Genomic DNA, 19,567 nt, shown 5'->3' with positions numbered 1-19,567 from the left:
GTTTATAGTACGTTCCAGGGGACAGATGTAGGTTTATAGTATGTTCCAGGGGACAGATGTGGACAGGTTTATAGTATGTTCCAGGGGACAGATGTAGGTTTATAGTATGTTCCAGGAGACAGATGTGAACAGGTTTATAGTATGTTCCAGGGGACAGATGTAGGTTTATTATATGTTCCAGGGGACAGATGTGGACAGGTTTATAGTATGTTCCAGGGGACAGATGTGGACAGGTTTATTGTATGTTCCAGGAGACAGATGTGGACAGGTTTATAGTATGTTCCAGGGGACAGATGTGGACAGGTTTATAGTATGTTCCAGGAGACAGATGTGGACAGGTTTATAGTATGTTCCAGGAGACAGATGTGGACAGGTTTATAGTATGTTCCAGGGGACAGATGTAGGTTTATAGTATGTTCCAGGGGACAGATGTGGACAGGTTTATAGTGTGTTCCAGGGGACAGATGTGGACAGGTTTATAGTATGTTCCAGGGGACAGATGTAGGTTTATAGTATGTTCCAGGAGACAGATGTGGACAGGTTTATAGTATGTTCCAGGGGACAGATGTAGGTTTATAGTATGTTCCAGGGGACAGATGTGGACAGGTTTATAGTATGTTCCAGGAGACAGATGTGGACAGGTTTATAGTATGTTCCAGGGGACAGATGTAGGTTTATAGTATGTTCCAGGAGACAGATGTGGACAGGTTTATAGTATGTACCAGGGGACAGATGTGGACAGGTTTATAGTATGTTCCAGGGGACAGATGTGGACAGGTTTACAGTATGTTACAGGGGACAGATGTAGGTTTATAGTATGTTCCAGGGGACAGATGTAGGTTTATAGTATGTTCCAGGGGACAGATGTGGACAGGTTTATAGTATGTTCCAGGGGACAGATGTGGACAGGTTTATAGTATGTTACAGGGGACAGATGTAGGTTTATAGTATGTTCCAGGGGACAGATGTAGGTTTATAGTTTGTTCCATGGGACAGATGTGGACAGGTTTATAGTATGTTCCATGGGACAGATGTGGACAGGTTTACAGTATGTTACAGGGGACAGATGTAGGTTTATAGTATGTTCCAGGGGACAGATGTAGGTTTATAGTTTGTTCCATGGGACAGATGTGGACAGGTTTATAGTATGTTCCATGGGACAGATGTGGACAGGTTTATAGTATGTTCCATGGGACAGATGTAGGTTTATAGTATGTTCCAGGGGACAGATGTAGGTTTATAGTTTGTTCCAGGAGACAGATGTGGACAGGTTTATAGTATGTTCCAGGGGACAGATGTGGACAGGTTTATAGTATGTTCCAGGGGACAGATGTGGACAGGTTTATAGTATGTTCCATGGGACAGATGTGGACAGGTTTATAGTATGTTCCAGGGGACAGATGTGGACAGGTTTATAGTATGTTCCAGGGGACAGATGTAGCTTTATAGTATTTCCAGGGGACAGATGTAGCTTTATAGTATGTTCCAGGGGACAGATGTGGACAGGTTTATAGTATGTTCCAGGGGACAGATGTAGCTTTATAGTTTTTCCAGGGGACAGATGTAGGTTTATAGTATGTTCCAGGGGACAGATGTGGACAGGTTTATAGTATGTTAAAGGGGACAGATGTGGACAGGTTTATAGTATGTTCCAGGGGACAGATGTAGGTTTATAGTATGTTCCAGGAGACAGATGTGGACAGGTTTATAGTATGTTCCAGGAGACAGATGTAGGTTTATAGTATGTTCCAGGAGACAGATGTGGACAGGTTTATAGTATGTTCCAGGAGACAGATGTAGGTTTATAGTATTTCCAGGGGACAGATGTGGACAGGTTTATAGTATGTTCCAGGAGACAGATGTGGACAGGTTTATAGTATGTTCCAGGAGACAGATGTGGACAGGTTTATAGTATGTTCCAGGAGACAGATGTGGACAGGTTTATAGTATGTTCCAGGAGACAGATGTAGGTTTATAGTATGTTCCAGGGGACAGATGTGGACAGGTTTATAGTATGTTCCAGGGGACAGATGTGGACAGGTTTATAGTATGTTCCAGGAGACAGATGTGGACAGGTTTACAGTATATTCCAGGGCACAGATGTGGACAGGTTTATAGTATGTTCCAGGGGACAGATGTGGACAGGTTTATAGTATGTTCCAGGGGACAGACGTAGGTTTATAGTATGTTCCAGGGCACAGATGTGGACAGGTCTATAGTATGTTCCAGGGGACAGATGTGGACAGGTTTATAGTATGTTCCAGGGGACAGATGTAGGTTTATAGTATGTTCCAGGAGACAGATGTGGACAGGTTTATAGTATGTTCCAGGGAACAGATGTGGACAGGTTTATAGTATGTTCCAGGAGACAGATGTGGACAGGTTTATAGTATGTTCCAGGAGACAGATGTAGGTTTATAGTATGTTCCAGGGGACAGATGTGGACAGGTTTATAGTATGTTCCAGGAGACAGATGTGGACAGGTTTATAGTATGTTCCAGGGGACAGATGTGGACAGGTTTATAGTATGTTCCAGGGGACAGATGTGGACAGGTTTATAGTATGTTCCAGGGGACAGATGTAGGTTTATAGTATGTTCCAGGGGACAGATGTGGACAGGTTTATAGTATGTTCCAGGGAACAGATGTGGACAGGTTTATAGTATGTTCCAGGGGACAGATGTGGACAGGTTTATAGTATGTTCCAGGAGACAGATGTAGGTTTATAGTATGTTCCAGGGGACAGATGTGGACAGGTTTATAGTATGTTCCAGGGGACAGATGTAGGTTTATAGTATGTTCCATGGGACAGATGTGGACAGGTTTATAGTATGTTCCAGGGGACAGATGTGGACAGGTTTATAGTATGTTCCAGGAGACAGATGTAGGTTTATAGTATGTTCCAGGGGACAGATGTGGACAGGTTTATAGTATGTTCCAGGGGACAGATGTGGACAGGTTTATAGTATGTTCCAGGGGACAGATGTGGACAGGTTTATAGTATGTTCCAGGGGACAAATGTAGGTTTATAGTATGTTCCAGGGGACAGATGTGGACAGGTTTATAGTATGTTCCAGGAGACAGATGTGGACAGGTTTATAGTATGTTCCAGGGGACAGATGTAGGTTTATAGTATGTTCCAGGGGACAGATGTGGACAGGTTTATAGTACGTTCCAGGGGACAGATGTAGGTTTATAGTATGTTCCAGGGGACAGATGTGGACAGGTTTATAGTATGTTCCAGGGGACAGATGTAGGTTTATAGTATGTTCCAGGAGACAGATGTGAACAGGTTTATAGTATGTTCCAGGGGACAGATGTGGACAGGTTTATAGTACGTTCCAGGGGACAAATGTAGGTTTATAGTATGTTCCAGGGGACAGATGTGGACAGGTTTATAGTATGTTCCAGGGGACAGATGTAGGTTTATAGTATGTTCCAGGGGACAGATGTGGACAGGTTTATAGTATGTTCCAGGAGACAGATGTGGACAGGTTTATAGTATGTTCCAGGAGACAGATGTGGACAGGTTTATAGTATGTTCCAGGGGACAGATGTGGACAGGTTTGTAGTATGTTCCAGGGGACAGATGTGGACAGGTTTATAGTATGTTCCAGGGGACAGATGTGGACAGGTTTATAGTACGTTCCAGGGGACAGATGTAGGTTTATAGTATGTTCCAGGAGACAGATGTGGACAGGTTTATAGTATGTTCCAGGAGACAGATGTGGACAGGTTTATAGTATGTTCCAGGGGACAGATGTGGACAGGTTTATAGTGTGTTCCAGGAGACAGATGTGGACAGGTTTATAGTATGTTCCAGGAGACAGATGTGAACAGGTTTATAGTATGTTCCAGGAGACAGATGTGGACAGGTTTATAGTATGTTCCAGGGGACAGATGTAGCTTTATAGTATGTTCCAGGGGACAGATGTAGGTTTATAGTATGTTCCAGGGGACAGATGTAGGTTTATAGTATGTTCCAGGGGACAGATGTAGGTTTATAGTATGTTCCAGGGGACAGATGTAGGTTTATAGTATGTTCCAGGGGACAGATGTGGACAGGTTTATAGTATGTTCCAGGGGACAGATGTGGACAGGTTTATAGTATGTTCCAGGGGACAGATGTAGGTTTATAGTATGTTCCATGGGACAGATGTAGGTTTATAGTATGTTCCAGGGGACAGATGTAGGTTTATAGTATGTTCCAGGGGACAGATGTGGACAGGTTTATAGTATGTTCCATGGGACAGATGTGGACAGGTTTATAGTATGTTCCATGGGACAGATGTGGACAGGTTTATAGTATGTTCCAGGAGACAGATGTGGACAGGTTCATAGTATGTTCCAGGGAACAGATGTGGACAGGTTTATAGTATGTTCCAGGGGACAGATGTAGGTTTATAGTATGTTCCAGGGGACAGATGTGGACAGGTTTATAGTATTTTCCATGGGACAGATGTGGACAGGTTTATAGTATGTTCCAGGGGACAGATGTGGACAGGTTTATAGTATGTTCCAGGGGACAGATGTGGACAGGTTTATAGTATGTTCCATGGGACAGATGTAGGTTTATAGTATGTTCCAGGGGACAGATGTGGACAGGTTTATAGTATGTTCCAGAGGACAGATGTGGACAGGTTTATAGTATGTTCCATGGGACAGATGTAGGTTTATAGTATGTTCCAGGGGACAGATGTGGACAGGTTTATAGTATGTTCCATGGGACAGATGTGGACAGGTTTATAGTATGTTCCAGGGGACAGATGTGGACAGGTTTATAGTATGTTCCAGGGGACAGATGTGGACAGGTTTATAGTATGTTCCATGGGACAGATGTAGGTTTATAGTATGTTCCAGGAGACAGATGTGGACAGGTTTATAGTATGTTCCAGGAGACAGATGTGGACAGGTTTATAGTATGTTCCAGGGGACAGATGTAGCTTTATAGTATGTTCCAGGGGACAGATGTAGGTTTATAGTATGTTCCAGGAGACAGATGTGGACAGGTTTACAGTATGTTCCAGGGGACAGATGTAGGTTTATAGTATGTTCCAGGGGACAGATGTGGACAGGTTTATAGTATGTTCCAGGGGACAGATGTGGACAGGTTTATAGTATGTTCCAGGGGACAGATGTGGACAGGTTTATAGTATGTTCCAGGAGACAGATGTAGGTTTATAGTATGTTCCAGGAGACAGATGTGGACAGGTCTATAGTATGTTCCAGGAGACAGATGTAGGTTTATAGTATGTTCCAGGAGACAGATGTGGACAGGTTTATAGTATGTTCCAGGAGACAGATGTGGACAGGTTTATAGTATGTTCCAGGAGACAGATGTGGACAGGTTTATAGTATGTTCCAGGAGACAGATGTGGACAGGTTTATAGTATGTTCCAGGGGACCGATGTGGACAGGTTTATAGTATGTTCCAGGGGACAGATGTAGGTTTATAGTATGTTCCAGGATACAGATGTAGGTTTATAGTATGTTCCAGGAGACAGATGTGGACAGGTTTATAGTATGTTCCAGGGGACCGATGTGGACAGGTTTATAGTATGTTCCAGGAGACAGATGTGGACAGGTTTATAGTATGTTCCAGGGGACAGATGTGGACAGGTTTATAGTATGTTCCAGGGGACAGATGTGGACAGGTTTATAGTATGTTCCAGGAGACAGATGTAGGTTTATAGTATGTTCCAGGAGCCAGATGTGGACAGGTTTATAGTATGTTCCAGGGGACAGATGTGGACAGGTTTATAGTATGTTCCAGGGGACAGATGTGGACAGGTTTATAGTATGTTCCAGGGGACAGATGTGGACAGGTTTATAGTATGTTCCAGGGGACAGATGTGGACAGGTTTATAGTATGTTCCAGGGGACAGATGTAGGTTTATAGTATGTTCCAAGAGACAGATGTGGACAGGTTTATAGTATGTTCCAGGGGACAGATGTGGACAGGTTTATAGTATGTTCCAGGAGACAGATGTGGACAGGTTTATAGTATGTTCCAGGGGACAGATGTGGACAGGTTTATAGTATGTTCCAGGGGACAGATGTGGACAGGTTTATAGTATGTTCCAGGGGACAGATGTGGACAGGTTTATAGTATGTTCCAGGGGACAGATGTAGGTTTATAGTATGTTCCAAGAGACAGATGTGGACAGGTTTATAGTATGTTCCAGGGGACAGATGTGGACAGGTTTATAATATGTTCCAGGAGACAGATGTGGACAGGTTTATAGTATGTTCCAGGGGACGGATGTGGACAGGTTTATAGTATGTTCCAGGGGACGGATGTGGACAGGTTTATAGTATGTTCCAGGGGACAGATGTGGACAGGTTTATAGTATGTTCCAGGGGACGGATGTGGACAGGTTTATAGTATGTTCCAGGGACAGATGTAGGTTTATAGTATGTTCCAGGAGACAGATGTAGGTTTATAGTATGTTCCAGGAGACAGATGTGGACAGGTTTATAGTATTTTCCAGGGGACAGATGTGGACAGGTTTATAGTATGTTCCAGGGGACAGATGTGGACAGGTTTATAGTATGTTCCAGGGGACAGATGTGGACAGGTTTATAGTACGTTCCAGGGGACAGATGTAGGTTTATAGTATGTTCCAGGGGACAGATGTGGACAGGTTTATAGTATGTTCCAGGGGACAGATGTAGGTTTATAGTATGTTCCAGGAGACAGATGTGAACAGGTTTATAGTATGTTCCAGGGGACAGATGTAGGTTTATTATATGTTCCAGGGGACAGATGTGGACAGGTTTATAGTATGTTCCAGGGGACAGATGTGGACAGGTTTATTGTATGTTCCAGGAGACAGATGTGGACAGGTTTATAGTATGTTCCAGGGGACAGATGTGGACAGGTTTATAGTATGTTCCAGGAGACAGATGTGGACAGGTTTATAGTATGTTCCAGGAGACAGATGTGGACAGGTTTATAGTATGTTCCAGGGGACAGATGTAGGTTTATAGTATGTTCCAGGGGACAGATGTGGACAGGTTTATAGTGTGTTCCAGGGGACAGATGTGGACAGGTTTATAGTATGTTCCAGGGGACAGATGTAGGTTTATAGTATGTTCCAGGAGACAGATGTGGACAGGTTTATAGTATGTTCCAGGGGACAGATGTAGGTTTATAGTATGTTCCAGGGGACAGATGTGGACAGGTTTATAGTATGTTCCAGGAGACAGATGTGGACAGGTTTATAGTATGTTCCAGGGGACAGATGTAGGTTTATAGTATGTTCCAGGAGACAGATGTGGACAGGTTTATAGTATGTACCAGGGGACAGATGTGGACAGGTTTATAGTATGTTCCAGGGGACAGATGTGGACAGGTTTACAGTATGTTACAGGGGACAGATGTAGGTTTATAGTATGTTCCAGGGGACAGATGTAGGTTTATAGTATGTTCCAGGGGACAGATGTGGACAGGTTTATAGTATGTTCCAGGGGACAGATGTGGACAGGTTTATAGTATGTTACAGGGGACAGATGTAGGTTTATAGTATGTTCCAGGGGACAGATGTAGGTTTATAGTTTGTTCCATGGGACAGATGTGGACAGGTTTATAGTATGTTCCATGGGACAGATGTGGACAGGTTTACAGTATGTTACAGGGGACAGATGTAGGTTTATAGTATGTTCCAGGGGACAGATGTAGGTTTATAGTTTGTTCCATGGGACAGATGTGGACAGGTTTATAGTATGTTCCATGGGACAGATGTGGACAGGTTTATAGTATGTTCCATGGGACAGATGTAGGTTTATAGTATGTTCCAGGGGACAGATGTAGGTTTATAGTTTGTTCCAGGAGACAGATGTGGACAGGTTTATAGTATGTTCCAGGGGACAGATGTGGACAGGTTTATAGTATGTTCCAGGGGACAGATGTGGACAGGTTTATAGTATGTTCCATGGGACAGATGTGGACAGGTTTATAGTATGTTCCAGGGGACAGATGTGGACAGGTTTATAGTATGTTCCAGGGGACAGATGTAGCTTTATAGTATTTCCAGGGGACAGATGTAGCTTTATAGTATGTTCCAGGGGACAGATGTGGACAGGTTTATAGTATGTTCCAGGGGACAGATGTAGCTTTATAGTTTTTCCAGGGGACAGATGTAGGTTTATAGTATGTTCCAGGGGACAGATGTGGACAGGTTTATAGTATGTTAAAGGGGACAGATGTGGACAGGTTTATAGTATGTTCCAGGGGACAGATGTAGGTTTATAGTATGTTCCAGGAGACAGATGTGGACAGGTTTATAGTATGTTCCAGGAGACAGATGTAGGTTTATAGTATGTTCCAGGAGACAGATGTGGACAGGTTTATAGTATGTTCCAGGAGACAGATGTAGGTTTATAGTATTTCCAGGGGACAGATGTGGACAGGTTTATAGTATGTTCCAGGAGACAGATGTGGACAGGTTTATAGTATGTTCCAGGAGACAGATGTGGACAGGTTTATAGTATGTTCCAGGAGACAGATGTGGACAGGTTTATAGTATGTTCCAGGAGACAGATGTAGGTTTATAGTATGTTCCAGGGGACAGATGTGGACAGGTTTATAGTATGTTCCAGGGGACAGATGTGGACAGGTTTATAGTATGTTCCAGGAGACAGATGTGGACAGGTTTACAGTATATTCCAGGGCACAGATGTGGACAGGTTTATAGTATGTTCCAGGGGACAGATGTGGACAGGTTTATAGTATGTTCCAGGGGACAGACGTAGGTTTATAGTATGTTCCAGGGCACAGATGTGGACAGGTCTATAGTATGTTCCAGGGGACAGATGTGGACAGGTTTATAGTATGTTCCAGGGGACAGATGTAGGTTTATAGTATGTTCCAGGAGACAGATGTGGACAGGTTTATAGTATGTTCCAGGGAACAGATGTGGACAGGTTTATAGTATGTTCCAGGAGACAGATGTGGACAGGTTTATAGTATGTTCCAGGAGACAGATGTAGGTTTATAGTATGTTCCAGGGGACAGATGTGGACAGGTTTATAGTATGTTCCAGGAGACAGATGTGGACAGGTTTATAGTATGTTCCAGGGGACAGATGTGGACAGGTTTATAGTATGTTCCAGGGGACAGATGTGGACAGGTTTATAGTATGTTCCAGGGGACAGATGTAGGTTTATAGTATGTTCCAGGGGACAGATGTGGACAGGTTTATAGTATGTTCCAGGGAACAGATGTGGACAGGTTTATAGTATGTTCCAGGGGACAGATGTGGACAGGTTTATAGTATGTTCCAGGAGACAGATGTAGGTTTATAGTATGTTCCAGGGGACAGATGTGGACAGGTTTATAGTATGTTCCAGGGGACAGATGTAGGTTTATAGTATGTTCCATGGGACAGATGTGGACAGGTTTATAGTATGTTCCAGGGGACAGATGTGGACAGGTTTATAGTATGTTCCAGGAGACAGATGTAGGTTTATAGTATGTTCCAGGGGACAGATGTGGACAGGTTTATAGTATGTTCCAGGGGACAGATGTGGACAGGTTTATAGTATGTTCCAGGGGACAGATGTGGACAGGTTTATAGTATGTTCCAGGGGACAAATGTAGGTTTATAGTATGTTCCAGGGGACAGATGTGGACAGGTTTATAGTATGTTCCAGGAGACAGATGTGGACAGGTTTATAGTATGTTCCAGGGGACAGATGTAGGTTTATAGTATGTTCCAGGGGACAGATGTGGACAGGTTTATAGTACGTTCCAGGGGACAGATGTAGGTTTATAGTATGTTCCAGGGGACAGATGTGGACAGGTTTATAGTATGTTCCAGGGGACAGATGTAGGTTTATAGTATGTTCCAGGAGACAGATGTGAACAGGTTTATAGTATGTTCCAGGGGACAGATGTGGACAGGTTTATAGTACGTTCCAGGGGACAAATGTAGGTTTATAGTATGTTCCAGGGGACAGATGTGGACAGGTTTATAGTATGTTCCAGGGGACAGATGTAGGTTTATAGTATGTTCCAGGGGACAGATGTGGACAGGTTTATAGTATGTTCCAGGAGACAGATGTGGACAGGTTTATAGTATGTTCCAGGAGACAGATGTGGACAGGTTTATAGTATGTTCCAGGGGACAGATGTGGACAGGTTTGTAGTATGTTCCAGGGGACAGATGTGGACAGGTTTATAGTATGTTCCAGGGGACAGATGTGGACAGGTTTATAGTACGTTCCAGGGGACAGATGTAGGTTTATAGTATGTTCCAGGAGACAGATGTGGACAGGTTTATAGTATGTTCCAGGAGACAGATGTGGACAGGTTTATAGTATGTTCCAGGGGACAGATGTGGACAGGTTTATAGTGTGTTCCAGGAGACAGATGTGGACAGGTTTATAGTATGTTCCAGGAGACAGATGTGAACAGGTTTATAGTATGTTCCAGGAGACAGATGTGGACAGGTTTATAGTATGTTCCAGGGGACAGATGTAGCTTTATAGTATGTTCCAGGGGACAGATGTAGGTTTATAGTATGTTCCAGGGGACAGATGTAGGTTTATAGTATGTTCCAGGGGACAGATGTAGGTTTATAGTATGTTCCAGGGGACAGATGTAGGTTTATAGTATGTTCCAGGGGACAGATGTGGACAGGTTTATAGTATGTTCCAGGGGACAGATGTGGACAGGTTTATAGTATGTTCCAGGGGACAGATGTAGGTTTATAGTATGTTCCATGGGACAGATGTAGGTTTATAGTATGTTCCAGGGGACAGATGTAGGTTTATAGTATGTTCCAGGGGACAGATGTGGACAGGTTTATAGTATGTTCCATGGGACAGATGTGGACAGGTTTATAGTATGTTCCATGGGACAGATGTGGACAGGTTTATAGTATGTTCCAGGAGACAGATGTGGACAGGTTCATAGTATGTTCCAGGGAACAGATGTGGACAGGTTTATAGTATGTTCCAGGGGACAGATGTAGGTTTATAGTATGTTCCAGGGGACAGATGTGGACAGGTTTATAGTATTTTCCATGGGACAGATGTGGACAGGTTTATAGTATGTTCCAGGGGACAGATGTGGACAGGTTTATAGTATGTTCCAGGGGACAGATGTGGACAGGTTTATAGTATGTTCCATGGGACAGATGTAGGTTTATAGTATGTTCCAGGGGACAGATGTGGACAGGTTTATAGTATGTTCCAGAGGACAGATGTGGACAGGTTTATAGTATGTTCCATGGGACAGATGTAGGTTTATAGTATGTTCCAGGGGACAGATGTGGACAGGTTTATAGTATGTTCCATGGGACAGATGTGGACAGGTTTATAGTATGTTCCAGGGGACAGATGTGGACAGGTTTATAGTATGTTCCAGGGGACAGATGTGGACAGGTTTATAGTATGTTCCATGGGACAGATGTAGGTTTATAGTATGTTCCAGGAGACAGATGTGGACAGGTTTATAGTATGTTCCAGGAGACAGATGTGGACAGGTTTATAGTATGTTCCAGGGGACAGATGTAGCTTTATAGTATGTTCCAGGGGACAGATGTAGGTTTATAGTATGTTCCAGGAGACAGATGTGGACAGGTTTACAGTATGTTCCAGGGGACAGATGTAGGTTTATAGTATGTTCCAGGGGACAGATGTGGACAGGTTTATAGTATGTTCCAGGGGACAGATGTGGACAGGTTTATAGTATGTTCCAGGGGACAGATGTGGACAGGTTTATAGTATGTTCCAGGAGACAGATGTAGGTTTATAGTATGTTCCAGGAGACAGATGTGGACAGGTCTATAGTATGTTCCAGGAGACAGATGTAGGTTTATAGTATGTTCCAGGAGACAGATGTGGACAGGTTTATAGTATGTTCCAGGAGACAGATGTGGACAGGTTTATAGTATGTTCCAGGAGACAGATGTGGACAGGTTTATAGTATGTTCCAGGAGACAGATGTGGACAGGTTTATAGTATGTTCCAGGGGACCGATGTGGACAGGTTTATAGTATGTTCCAGGGGACAGATGTAGGTTTATAGTATGTTCCAGGATACAGATGTAGGTTTATAGTATGTTCCAGGAGACAGATGTGGACAGGTTTATAGTATGTTCCAGGGGACCGATGTGGACAGGTTTATAGTATGTTCCAGGAGACAGATGTGGACAGGTTTATAGTATGTTCCAGGGGACAGATGTGGACAGGTTTATAGTATGTTCCAGGGGACAGATGTGGACAGGTTTATAGTATGTTCCAGGAGACAGATGTAGGTTTATAGTATGTTCCAGGAGCCAGATGTGGACAGGTTTATAGTATGTTCCAGGGGACAGATGTGGACAGGTTTATAGTATGTTCCAGGGGACAGATGTGGACAGGTTTATAGTATGTTCCAGGGGACAGATGTGGACAGGTTTATAGTATGTTCCAGGGGACAGATGTGGACAGGTTTATAGTATGTTCCAGGGGACAGATGTAGGTTTATAGTATGTTCCAAGAGACAGATGTGGACAGGTTTATAGTATGTTCCAGGGGACAGATGTGGACAGGTTTATAGTATGTTCCAGGAGACAGATGTGGACAGGTTTATAGTATGTTCCAGGGGACAGATGTGGACAGGTTTATAGTATGTTCCAGGGGACAGATGTGGACAGGTTTATAGTATGTTCCAGGGGACAGATGTGGACAGGTTTATAGTATGTTCCAGGGGACAGATGTAGGTTTATAGTATGTTCCAAGAGACAGATGTGGACAGGTTTATAGTATGTTCCAGGGGACAGATGTGGACAGGTTTATAATATGTTCCAGGAGACAGATGTGGACAGGTTTATAGTATGTTCCAGGGGACGGATGTGGACAGGTTTATAGTATGTTCCAGGGGACGGATGTGGACAGGTTTATAGTATGTTCCAGGGGACAGATGTGGACAGGTTTATAGTATGTTCCAGGGGACGGATGTGGACAGGTTTATAGTATGTTCCAGGGACAGATGTAGGTTTATAGTATGTTCCAGGAGACAGATGTAGGTTTATAGTATGTTCCAGGAGACAGATGTGGACAGGTTTATAGTATTTTCCAGGGGACAGATGTGGACAGGTTTATAGTATGTTCCAGGGGACAGATGTGGACAGGTTTATAGTATGTTCCAGGGGACAGACGTGGACAGGTTTATAGTATGTTCCAGGAGACAGATGTAGGTTTATAGTATGTTCCAGGAGACAGATGTGGGCAGGTTTATAGTATGTTCCAGGGGACAGATGTAGGTTTATAGTATGTTCCAGGGGACAGATGTAGGTTTATAGTATGTTCCAGGGGACAGATGTGGACAAGTTTATAGTATGTTCCAGGGGACAGATGTGGACAGGTTTATAGTATGTTCCAGGGGACAGACGTGGACAGGTTTATAGTATGTTCCAGGAGACAGATGTAGGTTTATAGTATGTTCCAGGAGACAGATGTGGGCAGGTTTATAGTATGTTCCAGGGGACAGATGTAGGTTTATAGTATGTTCCAGGGGACAGATGTTGACAGGTTTATAGTATGTTCCAGGGGACAGATGTGGACAGGTTTATAGTATGTTCCAGGAGACAGATGTGGACAGGTTTATAGTATGTTCCAGGAGACAGATGTAGGTTTATAGTATGTTCCAGGAGACAGATGTGGACAGGTTTATAGTATATTCCAGGGGACAGATGTAGGTTTATAGTATGTTCCAGGGGACAGATGTGGACAGGTTTATAGTATGTTCCAGGGGACAGATGTGGACAGGTTTATAGTATGTTCCAGGAGACAGATGTGGACAGGTTTATAGTATGTTCCAGGAGACAGATGTGGACAGGTTTATAGTATGTTCCAGGGGACAGATGTAGGTTTATAGTATGTTCCAGGGGACAGATGTGGACAGGTTTATAGTATGTTCCAGGAGACAGATGTGGACAGGTTTATAGTATGTTCCAGGGGACGGATGTGGACAGGTTTATAGTATGTTCCAGGGGACAGATGTAGGTTTATAGTATGTTCCAGGAGACAGATGTAGGTTTATAGTATGTTCCAGGGGACAGATGTGGACAGGTTTATAGTATGTTCCAGGAGACAGATGTGGACAGGTTTATAGTATGTTCCAGGGGACGGATGTGGACAGGTTTATAGTATGTTCCAGGGGACAGATGTAGGTTTATAGTATGTTCCAGGAGACAGATGTGGACAGGTTTATAGTATGTTCCAGGGGACCGATGTGGACAGGTTTATAGTATGTTCCAGGGGACAGATGTAGGTTTATAGTATGTTCCAGGAGACAGATGTAGGTTTATAGTATGTTCCAGGAGACAGATGTGGACAGGTTTATAGTATGTTCCAGGGGACCGATGTAGGTTTATAGTATGTTCCAGGAGACAGATGTGGACAGGTTTATAGTATGTTCCAGGAGACAGATGTAGGTTTATAGTATGTTCCAGGAGACAGATGTGGACAGGTTTATAGTATGTTCCAGGGGACAGATGTGGACAGGTTTATAGTATGTTCCAGGGGACAGATGTAGGTTTATAGTATGTTCCAGGGGACAGATGTAGGTCTATAGTATGTTCCAAGAGACAGATGTGGACAGGTTTATAGTATGTTCCAGGAGACAGATGTGGACAGGTTTATAGTATGTTCCAGGAGACAGATGTGGACAGGTTTATAGTATGTTCCAGGAGACAGATGTGGACAGGTTTATAGTATGTTCCAGGGGACGGATGTGGACAGGTTTATAGTATGTTCCAGGGGACAGATGTAGGTCTATAGTATGTTCCAAGAGACAGATGTGGACAGGTTTATAGTATGTTCCAGGAGACAGATGTGGACAGGTTTATAGTATGTTCCAGGGGACAGATGTGGACAGGTTTATAGTATGTTCCAGGGGACAGATGTGGACAGGTTTATAGTATGTTCCAGGGGACAGATGTGGACAGGTTTATAGTATGTTCCAGGGGACAGATGTAGGTTTATAGTATGTTCCAGGGGACAGATGTGGACAGGTTTATAGTATGTTCCAGGGGACAGATGTGGACAGGTTTATAGTATGTTCCAGGGGACAGATGTAGGTTTATAGTATGTTCCAAGAGACAGATGTGGACAGGTTTATAGTATGTTCCAGGAGACAGATGTGGACAGGTTTATAGTATGTTCCAGGAGAGAGATGTGGACAGGTTTATAGTATGTTCCAGGGGACGGATGTGGACAGGTTTATAGTATGTTCCAGGGGACAGATGTGGACAGGTTTATAGTATGTTCCATGGGACAGATGTAGGTTTATAGTATGTTCCAGGGGACAGATGTGGACAGGTTTATAGTATGTTCCAGGAGACAGATGTAGGTTTATAGTATGTTCCAGGAGACAGATGTGGACAGGTTTATAGTATGTTCCAGGGTACAGATGTAGGTTTATAGTATGTTCCAGGAGACAGATGTGGACAGGTTTATAGTATGTTCCAGGGGACAGATGTGGACAGGTTTATAGTATGTTCCAGGGGACAGATGTAGGTTTATAGTATGTTCCAGGAGACAGATGTGGACAGGTTTATAGTATGTTCCAGGGGACAGATGTAGGTTTATAGTATGTTCCAGGGGACAGATGTGGACAGGTTTATAGTATGTTCCAGGGGACAGATGTGGACAGGTTTATAGTATGTTCCAGGGGACAGATGTAGGTTTATAGTATGTTCCAGGGGACAGATTTGGACAGGTTTATAGTATGTTCCAGGGGACAGATGTAGGTTTATAGTATGTTCCAGGGGACAGATGTAGGTTTATAGTATGTTCCAGGGGACAGATGTGGACAGGTTTATAGTATGTTCCATGAGACAGATGTGGACAGGTTTATAGTATGTTCCAGGGGACAGATGTGGACAGGTTTATAGTATGTTCCATGAGACAGATGTGGACAGGTTTATAGTATGTTCCAGGGGACAGATGTGGACAGGTTTATAGTATGTTCCAGGAGACAGATGTGGACAGGTTTATAGTATGTTCCAGGGGACAGATGTGGACAGGTTTATAGTATGTTCCAGGAAACAGATGTGGACAGGTTTATAGTATGTTCCAGGGGACAGATGTGGACAGGTGTATTGTATGTTCCAGGAGACAGATGTGGACAGGTTTATAGTATGTTCCAGGGGACAGATGTAGGTTTATAGTATGTTCCAGGGGACAGATTTGGACAGGTTTATAGTATGTTCCATGGGACAGATGTGGACAGGTTTATAGTATGTTCCAGGGGACAGATGTAGGTTTATAGTATGTTCCAGGGGACAGATGTAGGTTTATAGTATGTTCCAGGAGACAGATGTGGACAGGTTTATAGTATGTTCCAGGAGACAGATGTGGACAGGTTTATAGTATTTTCCAGGGGACAGATGTAGGTTTATAGTATGTTCCAGGGGACAGATGTGGACAGGTTTATAGTATGTTCCAGGGTACAGATGTAGGTTTATAGTATGTTCCAGGGGACAGATGTGGACAGGTCTATAGTATGTTCCAGGGGACAGATGTAGGTTTATAGTATGTTCCAGGAGACAGATGTAGGTTTATAGTATGTTCCAGGAGACAGATGTGGACAGGTTTATAGTATGTTCCAGGGGACAGATGTGGACAGGTTTATAGTATGTTCCAGGGGACAGATGTGGACAGGTTTATAGTATGTTCCAGGAGACAGATGTGGACAGGTTTATAGTATGTTCCATGGGACAGATGTAGGTTTATAGTATGTTCCATGGGACAAATGTGGACAGGTTTATAGTATGTTCCAGGGGACAGATGTGGACAGGTTTATAGTATGTTCCAGGAGACAGATGTGGACAGGTTTATAGTATGTTCCAGGGGACAGATGTAGGTTTATAGTATGTTCCATGGGACAGATGTGGACAGGTTTATAGTATGTTCCAGGAGACAGATGTGGACAGGTTTATAGTATGTTCCAGTGCACAGATGTGGACAGGTTTATAGTATGTTCCAGGGGACAGATGTGGACAGGTTTATAGTATGTTCCAGGGGACAGATGTAGGTTTATAGTATGTTCCAGGGGACAGATGTGGACAGGTTATAGTATTTTCCAGGGGACAGATGTAGGTTTATAGTATGTTCCAGGGGACAGATGTAGGTTTATTGTATGTTCCAGGGGACAGATGTGGACAGGTTTATAGTATGTTCCAGGGGACAGATGTGGACAGGTTTATAGTATGTTCCAGGGGACAGATGTGGACAGGTTTACAGTATGTTCCAGGGGACAGATGTAGGTTTATAGTATGTTCCAGGGGACAGATTTGGACAGGTTTATAGTATGTTCCAGGAGACAGATGTGGACAGGTTTATAGTATGTTCCAGGGGACAGATGTGGACAGGTTTATAGTATGTTCCAGGGGACAGATGTGGACAGGTTTATAGTATGTTCCAGGGGACAGATGTGGACAGGTTTATAGTATGTTCCAGGGGACAGATGTGGACAGGTTTATAGTATGTTCCAGGAGACAGATGTGGACAGGTTTACAGTATATTCCAGGGCACAGATGTGGACAGGTTTATAGTATGTTCCAGGGGACAGATGTGGACAGGTTTATAGTATGTTCCAGGGGACAGACGTAGGTTTATAGTATGTTCCAGGGCACAGATGTGGACAGGTCTATAGTATGTTCCAGGGGACAGATGTGGACAGGTTTATAGTATGTTCCAGGGGACAGATGTAGGTTTATAGTATGTTCCAGGAGACAGATGTGGACAGGTTTATAGTATGTTCCAGGGAACAGATGTGGAAAGGGTTTATAGTATGTTCCAGGAGACAGATGTGGACAGGTTTATAGTATGTTCCAGGAGACAGATGTAGGTTTATAGTATGTTCCAGGGGACAGATGTGGACAGGTTTATAGTATGTTCCAGGAGACAGATGTGGACAGGTTTATAGTATGTTCCAGGGGACAGATGTGGACAGGTTTATAGTATGTTCCAGGGGACAGATGTGGACAGGTTTATAGTATGTTCCAGGGGACAGATGTAGGTTTATAGTATGTTCCAGGGGACAGATGTGGACAGGTTTATAGTATGTTCCAGGGAACAGATGTGGACAGGTTTATAGTATGTTCCAGGGGACAGATGTGGACAGGTTTATAGTATGTTCCAGGAGACAGATGTAGGTTTATAGTATGTTCCAGGGGACAGATGTGGACAGGTTTATAGTATGTTCCAGGGGACAGATGTAGGTTTATAGTATGTTCCATGGGACAGATGTGGACAGGTTTATAGTATGTTCCAGGGGACAGATGTGGACAGGTTTATAGTATGTTCCAGGAGACAGATGTAGGTTTATAGTATGTTCCAGGGGACAGATGTGGACAGGTTTATAGTATGTTCCAGGGGACAGATGTGGACAGGTTTATAGTATGTTCCAGGGGACAGATGTGGACAGGTTTATAGTATGTTCCAGGGGACAGATGTAGGTTTATAGTATGTTCCAGGGGACAGATGTGGACAGGTTTATAGTATGTTCCAGGAGACAGATGTGGACAGGTTTATAGTATGTTCCAGGGGACAGATGTAGGTTTATAGTATGTTCCAGGGGACAGATGTGGACAGGTTTATAGTACGTTCCAGGGGACAGATGTAGGTTTATAGTATGTTCCAGGGGACAGATGTGGACAGGTTTATAGTATGTTCCAGGGGACAGATGTAGGTTTATAGTATGTTCCAGGAGACAGATGTGAACAGGTTTATAGTATGTTCCAGGGGACAGATGTGGACAGGTTTATAGTACGTTCCAGGGGACAAATGTAGGTTTATAGTATGTTCCAGGGGACAGATGTGGACAGGTTTATAGTATGTTCCAGGGGACAGATGTAGGTTTATAGTATGTTCCAGGGGACAGATGTGGACAGGTTTATAGTATGTTCCAGGAGACAGATGTGGACAGGTTTATAGTATGTTCCAGGAGACAGATGTGGACAGGTTTATAGTATGTTCCAGGGGACAGATGTGGACAGGTTTGTAGTATGTTCCAGGGGACAGATGTGGACAGGTTTATAGTATGTTCCAGGGGACAGATGTGGACAGGTTTATAGTACGTTCCAGGGGACAGATGTAGGTTTATAGTATGTTCCAGGAGACAGATGTGGACAGGTTTATAGTATGTTCCAGGAGACAGATGTGGACAGGTTTATAGTATGTTCCAGGGGACAGATGTGGACAGGTTTATAGTGTGTTCCAGGAGACAGATGTGGACAGGTTTATAGTATGTTCCAGGAGACAGATGTTAACAGGTTTATAGTATGTTCCAGGAGACAGATGTGGACAGGTTTATAGTATGTTCCAGGGGACAGATGTAGCTTTATAGTATGTTCCAGGGGACAGATGTAGGTTTATAGTATGTTCCAGGGGACAGATGTAGGTTTATAGTATGTTCCAGGGGACAGATGTAGGTTTATAGTATGTTCCAGGGGACAGATGTAGGTTTATAGTATGTTCCAGGGGACAGATGTGGACAGGTTTATAGTATGTTCCAGGGGACAGATGTGGACAGGTTTATAGTATGTTCCAGGGGACAGATGTGGACAGGTT

At 43.5% G+C, this 19,567-nt stretch overlaps 1 protein-coding gene across 1 annotated transcript in view; it reads left to right on the top strand.

The window, feature by feature from the left end:
* Positions 1 to 19,567, top strand: part of atp1b2a (ATPase Na+/K+ transporting subunit beta 2a) — a gene marked incomplete at both ends in the record, with an annotated part of 170,757 nt that overhangs the window by 73,086 nt on the left and 78,104 nt on the right. The window lies entirely within an intron of this gene.

Source organism: Telmatherina bonti (assembly GCF_933228915.1).
Source record: "Telmatherina bonti genome assembly, chromosome: 18".
NCBI lineage: Eukaryota > Metazoa > Chordata > Actinopteri > Atheriniformes > Telmatherinidae > Telmatherina > Telmatherina bonti.
The sequence above is the reverse complement of the archived record's forward strand: the minus strand, read 5'-3'. Positions and strand labels throughout refer to the sequence as shown.